We start from the raw sequence: 11,377 nt of genomic DNA on the forward strand, positions 1-11,377 counted from the left end.
GAAATGGGTAGACACTCTGCCCAGAATATAGTGCTCTATACTGCCGTAATGGAGGAAACGTAATAGAGTGTCACAGAAAACTCTCAGGCATTTCTGTCATTCAGAAGAATGGTTTTCATGAGGCTTGACCAATCTATCTATCTCTGTACCAATCCATATTTCTGTCTTCATTAATCTATTTCACAAGAGATATGTGGTGTTTCTCCAGATTGGAATCTCTTCTCTTATCAGCAAATCTTTTGGCCCAAAGCACTTTAACAGTGTCCAATGAAGGACTCACAAGAAATTAAAATCTATATTTGTTTACAAATCTGTTACTTATTATGTTTTGAATTTGTGAGCAAACTTTTAACTGAAAGGCTAAATATTAACCTAAATCTCACTCTGTCTTGGGAGTGGCAAAATTTTATTATCCTGAAGGTCAGGTAATTGTTATTGTTATTACAGTGATCAGATTCACAGTTGTACTACTTCGCTCCCAGAGTAGTCATAAGTCATATACTGGTAGAAAATTGAATGAGTAGATCAGTGAGTCTTGCCTTTACCAAGACAATTTCTGTCCTGACCAGCCACAGCTAAAAAGGAAATTATTTATGAACCTAACTGTGAAAGTGTTAAGCCAGCTTCCTTCATAGAAAATGTGAGCAGGTATTTATGTCTTGAAGTATCCCCAGCATATGCGGCTTAACATACAAGCAACCTCAGCAGTACCTGAGATCCCAAGCCATGAAAAATCTATGCTTTAGTTAAGTTGCACAGTGGTGTTTATTTTTGGTGGAAAGGAAAACCTCAAGGGATTTTCTACTGCTGGTGGAGCTGACTGAGAAGACCTACGACTTTATCACTGCTAATCCAATATAGCTTCCTTCACTTGAATGCACCTAGAATTCCTTATGCCTTCTTTAAAAAAAACTCTATATAAAAATAGAGTACTAATTATACTCACTCTGCTATTTTGACTGTTTTCAAAGTAAAAGTGAAAAAAATTATAATTATTATGGGAATATTAAGATAAGAGTGGTAACATATTCAGACTTTACACAGAAAATGACAGGTAGAAGAGAGATGAATTGAACAAAATCACACATAAAGAAATCTCTGTCAAAGATCGGTTTAGAACTAGTATTCCCTGATGCATAACTCTGTACATGGACCTTAAGATATTCCTCTCCTGTCAGCTACTTGTTACATATGCAGAACAGGCTTACACTGTATACCTGTCCTGACATTCTTGGTGCTCAACTGTTTGGACACTTGTGCACTCTATGTCACAGCTCCACTCTATGTCATCAGGCTCCAGATGTGCCTTCTCCGTACAGCACCTGCTACCAGACAATCTCATTGTCCCAAAGCACTCATGTGTAAGTGCACATCATCAGGAAATGTCCACATGAATTTGAATTTTCTACTTTTAAAGAAAAAATCCCCAATTCATTTTTTGCACCTTAAAAAAATAATAGGAAAAAAATACCCAAACCCCTCAATTAAACTAGGGAACTGCCTGCTCTTTCTGTTATTTTAAAAAAAAAAAGCTGAAAAAGGAAACCCTGAGGTAAACACATTTCCCAAGGGTTTTAGGCCTAGTCAGCTCTCCACTAGGCATGTGAAATTGTATCAGTATGCAGTGTCTCCTAATCCCACGAAATACATTTTAAAGTAAGGACACTTTTCTTTCTTTGTCTTCTTAAGGAAAGTGTCACATCTTTCTCTCCTTTCCAGTGACCATGATCTGACCTTTTCTGATAATTCTGTCACAGATATCATTTGTGTCCTTTCTATTTCTTTTCTTCCATGCACAATGGAGATCAAACATCCTATTTCATGGGATCTTTGTGCAAGCATAGATTTAAACTAAAAAAAAACAAAACAAAACAACAAAAAATAAACAAATAGAAGGCATGCAGCATGGGTCTCACAGTACTAAGGAGGGGCCAAAGTGATCCAAACTATTCTTGCATTCTCATAGGCTTAAAACTGTTGGAAAATCAGTGTTATTGTACCATCAGCAAAGAGGGAAGTACTGTGTATGTTGTGCACACCCTGTGCACTGCCTGTGGTTTCAAGCAGCAGTAACAACCCAACCCATTCCCAGCTGCTGACAACATCCTGCCTCTTGTAGGTTGGTACCTGCCCTTTTCCAGCAGTAATGTAGAGGCTGGGAAGGAGCTGTATCCCATGGAAATTGCACACAGTTCTACCTGCACAAGATGAATCCTCCCACTTGCTTATTTGAAGGTTTTTACAAGGTTACCAAGCATTACTCAAGAGAAAGATGACTATCTCTCAGGTTTTGTAACAAACTTACTTCACTGGAATCAATTCCCAAATCTGTAATCTGTTTTTATTATTTTCCTCTTCATCTTCATCATCTTCATTATCATCTTCTTCTTCTTCTTCTTCTTCTTCTTCTTCTTCTTCTTCTTCTTCTTCTTTTTATTTTTTTTATGTCATTTTTTATTTTTTTATGAAATGAGATTAAAAGTTAAAGGTGGGGAAATACCTAATGGTTGCACAGGGACATGTCTTCAAAGGGTTAAGCTGTGTGACACCAATTAAAGTAAACAGGTTTAAAGCTTAAATCTTCTGTCACACATTCAAGACTTTCCACACTGTAGAATGACTTGTTTCATACACAGCATGAAATATCATATTTTCCCCTTAAAACCTGATATCAACAAAATGAGGGGTTTAATTTAGTTTGTGAGGCACTACCTCACATCCTTAGCATCATATACACAAAAAAAAAAAAAAAAAAAAACGAAAAAAGATGAAGAGAGGCATTATTTTCTCAGTATTGGACTGGTTTACTTGTTTTATCTTTTAAAAAAGGCAAGTGAAGAGAAATAAAAGTGAGCATCACAATCAATATTTCATTTTGTTGCTGTTGCATTTTTCTCACCATCTTAAAAATTGTAATAAATCTGGGTTTAGGGAGATGCAGACTGGGAAACAATGATGCCACCCCACAGTGTTTTTCTGTCCAAAAGGGCAACTGTAAGACTGTTCAAGAACTCAGAGCTTGCCTCTTGTTCTATTTGCATTAAAGAATTATATCTGTGTCTCACTAAAGATCAGTATTCATTTGTCCTTTCTCAGTAAAACACTGTCTTGAGGGAACAGTAGATATCTCCCACTGAGTATGTTTGTCTATACTACTGTCTGTCAGTACCTTGCCTGAAGCAAACTCCAATTTTCTTCATTTCTAGGCACAGTCTTAAAATCTTTGACCCCACATGCTGAATTTCTGAAATATTTTGCCTCGGCAGCAGTCAAAACTTCATATATGTCTGTAAATGTGCTAGGAGTCAAATCTCAGATCTGACTTTGGATACATTTGCAATCTTTAAAGAAAATATTTGCCGTAGCTAAGTAATGATATTCTGTTAAATAAAATTAACTATTCAGTACTATGACTGATGATGAAGGGTAAACAGGACACTCAATCCCACTTCAAGGCAGGGAAACTCCCTGAGTTAGTTCAGCAGCAGCAAGCAGAGTTAAAAACTAAGAGTGTCAAATTCTTACACCCACTTTGAAGACAGGATATAGCTCTAATATTTCCCTCACAATTTTTTCCAGAGATTATTAACATGATTTAATAAGAATGTGCTTTATGAATTAATGCATATAGTGTAAGTTCATGTACACATAAGATAGGCTTTTTATTGATATATGTGATTTGGGAACTGCCCCTTCTAGGCCAAAATTTAGATTATCCAGTCATACATTGCTGTCTTGGTGTAATGCTACATAATTGAGCAGATATAATAATTTCATTACTGATAAACAGGAGATGTCCATTCCCTATCCCACTCCAGCAGTCAATTCCTTTCCTGACTGTACAGCGCCTCCTCCCTCCTGCATCTATGCTTTGTCCTGTGATGAATCAGTTTAATTCACAACTTAATTAAAAGAAATTGGAATAACAGGTGAAGCAGTTTTCTGGGCTAATGAAATGCATCTGTCCATGAAGGTCTGATGAATATGAAAGTGGGCAGGAGTGAGAGTAGGAAGATTAAAAGAATCTCCTCCTCCCCCTGAACATATTGCTAGATTTGTTCAGTTGCTTGTTCAGCACATCCCATAACAGGTGCTTCAGCTAAGAATGGTTTGAAATGTTGCAGAAAATGAGAATTAGACCCCTGTGTCCTTTTCACAGACAATACAAAGAGATGCAGGATGTGTACACAGCCAGAGTGTGTCCTGGACCAGACTCCTTCTGACCTGTGCAATACTGGCACAAGTGTTTTCTGTCCAGCGCAGCAGTACAGGCTCAGCTTCTCTGCATTCAGACCACAAGCACAATTAAGAAACCAAGTGTGGATAATTCAAAAGTGATTTTGTGTATGTGTAAGACTGCTTCTGCTACCTCCAGATACTTCAACAACCTGTTGAGTCCTGAAGATTGCTGGTTCTGTAAGGGGTAAAAGACAGATATGGAAAGGTAAAACATAACCCCTGAAAGCAGAAGAAAAAGGCTGTATAATGAAGCTTAAGAATTCTGATTTTATTTTGTTTTTAATAGTTGCTATAAAGCCGTGGTTTAGTGCCTCCAGTGTTTCCTATATGACTGTATGGCCATATATCTGTACTCCATGTGTCGTCTAACTTTTAGCTACCTGGCAACTCTAATTTATGTAAAACCCTTAAGAAGCTGTATACTTTTGCAATTGTTTACTTGTTCATAACATAGTTTTCATAGAGAATACTGAATACTTCTAAAGATGAAACCAAAATTCCATGTTTCTTTCTTTGGTGGCAGTGCAGGTTTAAACAATTTCTCCTCTTAACCCTTCCATCCTGTCTCCACACCACCACATCCATTGTGCCAGCACAGTTGTTTGTGCAGCTTGTGGCAAAAATGGGAACCATCTGAGAAATCCCAGGGCAGCAGAGAGGAATCAAAATCAAAAGGAAGCATATAACAATGTGTGAATTAAGATATATGAAAGGCTAACCTTGCCTTGTGACATCTGTGAGGTCTATGGAAGCCTTGTTAAGTTGATGTGAGGTGTAAGGAAAATTTTAGTCTCCTATGAAATTTCAAAATATGTCTAAAGAACCCTCTAATTTATCTAATTCAAAACCTCTTTCTCTGTCTACTGACCTTATTTTTTAGCTGTTTGCTGCTTTGAAGATTCCTTATGGAGGAATATTAAACTTACTCAAAAATAAACCTTCCTGAGGAGTTAAGACAGACCCTTAGGTGCCTACTGTTCCATCTCCTTTTTTGCTCTTCTATCAGAAAGTAAGATGAATCCTAGCTAGATATATGTTTATGTATACACATAGGTAAAGGGAATGCATACATATAATTTTTGCAACATTTTTGAAAGCCATTCAATTTTTTTTTTTTTGGCAACAGCTAAGCAGTTCATCTGGTTTTGTTGCCTATGGGAGACCAGAGCATTGATGACAGCTTTCTAAAACACAATATCCATATAATTAAACACAGTTCTATTCAAAATATTTTATACTTTAACAAAGCTGAACATTTAATTTCTGCAGTGGCCCACAGACATTGATGTCTCACCCGTCTGTTGGGCAGTTTCTCCAGAGCTCCTCAGCTCCTTCATTTTTTGATAACAAAGGGTTCTGTCACACTTAAGTCTCACACCAAATGTTGCCCGTTTATAGGCATATAATTTTGGAGCACTTCACTGTCCAGATGCTTTGCATATGGGAGGCTGGGTATCTGGTTTCCATTCCAGGGACCAGGCAGTAAAATGCATATCATTTAGGTGCTTTGAGATTTTGGCTAATTTCAAGTCTGTGATTAACAGTTGGAGCTATTCATATCCTTGATGCTAGGCAAATGCCTAAGAGATTTACTAAAATGTTAAATCACAGTAACACAGTGGTCTCCATCTCAGAGCTTTTAGTCAAAAATTAGTTTTTCTTCACCTTATATTCTCATGCACTCAGTTTTCTCTGCTTTTAAATCATTATTTTGCTCCTTAAACCTTAAATACATGGCAACATTTCACTACAATTTTACCCTGATAGTTTTGTCTTCAGATCAGACAGCTGAAATAAAGTAATTTTAGAAGGCTGCATTTCCTTAACATCTTTCCCCAGAACACCTCAAAATGCATTATGAAAAATAATCAAGCTCTTCAGTATGTCAGAGACACTTGAATATTTGAGAAGAAATTAATTCTGGAACAGCTCAAGTCTTTCTTCCCAGCCGAACGTTCTCCTGTCCTGACTCATTCCTCCTCTCTCCTCCTCCTATGCTAACAAACCTTCAACAACCTTTGATTCATACCTCTTTTTAAGAGCTATGTCTTACTGCAGACTATTTCTTCTAAAGGCTGGATAACACGATACTTCACCAGCCATCAAAATCTGTTTCCCTTCTTAAGTCCTTTCCCCCCCCCCATACCCCTTTATCTTTTTGATCAACTACTACCTGTTCAATTTACACATTGTCATTAATTGAATTAGTCTTATTTCCTCAGTATCTTTTTCTTTCCTCTTTTAATGTGTTCCATTTCAGTTCTACTCCCTTTCATCAGTCTTTTGACATGTTTCTTAATTCTTTGTTTGAAGGATTGCAAACCTGACTCTTTCTTTGTATGTGCTTCCTTTTTGCTTGAATCAAATCTGAAAATCAACTAGACTTGCTTGGAAGGAAATTTCTTTCATCTTTTCACACCATTCTTCTTTTCACTAATCAGTTCAACTTCTTTCAGTTGAGAGAGTATCTCACATCTTTGAACTTCTGGTGCTGGAAAACACATTCTTCTTTCTTCACCTGTTGAGTTTGGGTTGGACATGAAAGATTCAGGGGGCATCACAAAACCAGAAAATGAGATGCAACTGAATAAGAAGGAAAAATATCTACATCTGTTTTTTCACTGAATGTATTCTTTATCTTAAAATCCTAAAGACTATGCCATGGGAGCTCTCATTGCCATTTTGTGTGCTTTTCTGGATAAAAATCACTAAAGACATGTACTGATGCTGATTTCAGACGAGGTTATCTTGGTTATTTTTCACTCATTTAGTTGTCAGTAACGATGAACACAGTATGGATGGAGAACACAGTGGTTTTGTCAGAGCTAGTGAGATATGCTTTACACCTTCCTTAGCAAAAGGGTTAAACAGACACCCAAGGCACGTTTGCCAGCAGTACTAATCTTAAAATGGTAGCAGGTATCTCAGTAGCTGCTTTCCTCAGAAGCAATGTTGCAGGCTAGAGTCACTCCTTCAGCTGCTGCCTCTTCTCAGTGTTCCTTGCTACATCCCCAGCAACTTTCACCTATCTCCTGGCAACTTTAATCATTTACTGATGATGGCAGTGAGAAACATTGAAGTTTTTAATACAAGTATCAGTGCTAGTAACAGTATTAGAGTCAGAGATTCTCTTACTCCACTAATTTCTCAACTAATTACTTTGCTAATTTAAGAAATAAAAATAGCAAGTAATAAGATATTTAAATAATAATAATACAAAAAGTGTATTAGAAAGCACTTTTTCAAAATATTGACTCAAGAACCTACTGTTTGCTCTCAACACCCGAAAGTGTACTACTTGGCAATAGGATACTGACAGCTTGGTTTTGCTTTTGACAGCATTAAAATTTTGGGGTTTTTGAAAATAAAAACCCAAATATGTATGAAAGCTGCTGAAGGAACATATTATTAAAGTTCTGAGCTTTAGCAACACTATGATCATTCAGAAGTCTTGTCTTGACTGAGAATAAAAATGCATTATTCTGCCCTTTTCAAAACTCCTGAGCAGTCAATTTCACCAACAGACATGACATGAGCACCTTCCAGTGGCAATGCACGTAAATTACAGCTAGTATTTCAACTTTTTTCCTCAAACCACAGACTATAGGCATTTAATGTGCATATTAAATTTCCTGCATTAAAAAAAAATGCATAACTGTCTTTCTGCTAACTTCTCAAAGATGTGGTAGAAATAGAAAACTTTTTTTGAATACTCTGCATATCACCTGAACAGGGCATTTGAGTGCTCCATGGTGGTTAATACAGGCAAGTACTTTCAGAATATCTAAAATTCTTTTGCAAACACATGCTTTTTTTCTCTGCTACCGCTGTCACAATCACAACTGATTCCTCCCTAGTGTGACAGGACTCTCATGGCAGGATAAGGATTCACCAACTAAACTTAATCTACTGCTTCCTGAGAACAGGGTTACAATTGTTTAACTCTTTTGCTGTCCCCTTTTTCATGCTTACATATTTTTCTTTTATTTCCCCCCAGCCCCATTTTCCTTATTTTCTTCATTGCATGGTACTCTGTAAGGTATCAATAAAATTTTGATTCATCAAAAAAGACTGAAAATAGGCATCAAGACTGTATCTTTATCATACACTTCACTGAATTTGGGAACCTCCACTCAAAAGGATGGAGGTGATTATGTGGTCTTCATTTGTGCCATATTAATGGTGACTTATTCTTTTAGATTTCTGTAGCAAAATCAGATCCCAAAAATAATATTGGTTAGAGGAACCTTATGCCTTGTGCAATAATTATCTTGGAAATCTATTTTCACTTTCCACATGGATGATTTTGTTCTTAGTCCATTTCCTAAGAACAAAATTGTGCAAGACTCAGGTTTTTCTTTAATTTTAAGCATGACTGACTTTTGCAATTATCTCTTCCTTAAACTACCCCCCTCACCCCCAGATTAATTGCAGTTATGACTAACATGGCACACAGACATTCTGGGTTTTAAGTAGGTAATTATGAAAACTCCCTCTTCTGCCCTCTTCTTTGACAATTTTGCTTCCAAAGATGAAGTACCACAGCAGTGTAAAATCCCTTGGCTTTACCAACAAATATATTTACAATTTCTTTCTTTGCTTCACTAGTTCTTTCATTAATATGTAAGAACCTGGATGTCACATTTTATAGTAATTACTTTTAGATTTTTTGAATCTTCTCATCTGGCTATTTTTTTTTTACCAGTACTGCTTCTTTAGGTTGGGCAGACTGTGACTTTATAAGAGACCATATTACTAAACCAGAGCTAAGCAACTTCTGCACTTGAGGGTGTTCATAGTTATCATGGTTATTATCAAATTATGAATTGAACACCTGACAGTAGGCAGAACATACATTCTGGGCTTTCTCAAGCCTGAAACATTTCATGAAGCCAAGGTGATGTGCTATCTGGAGTTAATAGGAAGCAACCAATTGAGAACTAGTGGTTTAAAAGAGTGGAAAATCTTAATACTCATCAGAAGTGTTGAAGTAAAGAGCAAGTAGGCAGACATATTCCCCAGAAGAATAATCTTCAGCAGTCAGCTCAAGCAGCATCAGTCCCCTTTGTGATGCATTACACGGAAGCAGCTATTATACTTTAATAGTAAGATCTTGCTCATATTCATTCTTCCTTAGCAGCAGACATTTGACCATGACTACATTGAAAACTAGGGTTTGTATAACTAAAAGCATGTGTCAGCACAGGTAACTCTTCTGTAAGGACAAAACTCTGCACTCTGGGGACTGGGAACAGAGGGATTCATGGTAACTACCCTGAACAGTCACTTTAGAAGCCTGATGTGGTGTGCTAGTGGAAATTTGCTGTTGCTCTGCCACAGCAGGAATATTTTGTACATGCTTGCTTTGTCTCTAATGATGAGCCATAACACACATGCTAATAGTCCCAATGCATCAGCTATAAAAGAACAAGCTGCTTAAATTATGCCAGCTCTACCCCATATGTTCCAATACATGCATTCTAGAGGACTACTTTAAATGCTATTTTAGGTGCACAATTTCTATCACATGTAAAATAACCATGATAATTAAATATAGCTTTTTGACAACTGATGCTACTAGTTCATCTTTCTGACGATTGGAAATTATTTCAAAAGCTCTCAGGTTAAAAGCGGAAAATAATCTGAGATTATTCTCCTGTGACAAAAGAGTTATCCATAAGGAATTTTATCAAGTTGCTAAAGTGCTTTGATGTAATATTCTGCTCCTTTCCAATTGTTTGACATAGCTTTACTGTACTGACATGCTCAAAACTGTAGTCTTCAGACACAGAGCTTCAGACTTGGATTTACTTCAAATAATTATTCTGGTTCTTTGATGCTGGAACAATGTAAGCAAGTTCTGCCCTTTGCTTATTTGAGGTAGAAAAGTCAGAATGTATGCCTAATTTTAAAACACTTGAAGGTAAAGGGCAGATTATGAACCAGCTTCCAGAGTACCAGCTTCCTGCCAGTTTACAACGCTCCATTACCTCCTGTGTTCACAGTAAGTGGCTCTGTCCAATAGTTTATTAAAATGAGTGATTTTTTGCTTTCCAATGCTTTCAGCATCTTTATTCATCTAGTAAATGTCATTCTTTCAGACAGTCCAGATGAGGAAAAAGCAGTCTGCATCTTATTAAGTGTATCAGGATACCACAGAGAAATACCTTATCAACCTCTTTATTCATAGGTTAAAATGCAATGCCATACAGTTCTTAACAATTACTGACTGAAAAAAATTATCTGCATAAAACAGAGCAAAACTGAAGGAGACTAATTAAAAAAGCCATCTTGCTTTAACTTCTGAAACGATTACATACAGAATAATATACATATTTACATTACAAGTATATTATATAAATATAATATATATGTAATCTTGTAACCACAATAAATATCAAGGTCTTTTTTAGGCACACAGCATAGAAAAAAATGCAGAATCTGCACAATCCTTAAGATTCTTGGAGTGACTCACTCTAACATTGTTTTCACACTGAAAAAGCAAATATTTTACACAAAATATACAGCCACAGTTTATGCAGTCCCCAATGAACAGGGAATCTTTGATCACCTTCCTATAAGTCTACTCCTTGATTTTCTAATACTATTGCTTTATACAGCTATTACATAAGAAAATAGTTTGCAGGTTTGTTTTTTACTCAGCTAATAGCCTAATTAATTATCAGTGCTAATAAAATAAGTACAGCATATCTACATAAGTTGTATACAGGTGTTTACACAAACACAGGTTTGGTGAACTACTACTGAGCTCACCATTAATATTTGGGAGTTAACCTGAAATTCAGCAGGAAAAACAATTATTTTCAATGATATAACCCCAGAAATATTTTATCATTTGAGCGAGACCTGGGCTTCAGAAAAAGAAAGCTTTAAACTTAGAAGTTAATTAAAAAATCAAATTCTTGGCTATGCTGGCAGGTGTAGGCTGCCATTGATTTTGAATATTTCCTTCAGTACAAATAAAAACTCAGAGAATTTATCCAAAGGAAGTTGTCTCAACCAGTACATAGAGTCATGACATTTTAAAGACTGTCACTATGGAGCACCTGAGATCGCACCCTAGTAAGTGATGCTGACCACTTCTCCTAGCAGGGCCGTGATCAGTGAGAGAAGAAAC

Source organism: Cinclus cinclus, chromosome 4 (genome assembly GCF_963662255.1).
Source record: "Cinclus cinclus chromosome 4, bCinCin1.1, whole genome shotgun sequence".
Taxonomy (NCBI): domain Eukaryota; kingdom Metazoa; phylum Chordata; class Aves; order Passeriformes; family Cinclidae; genus Cinclus; species Cinclus cinclus.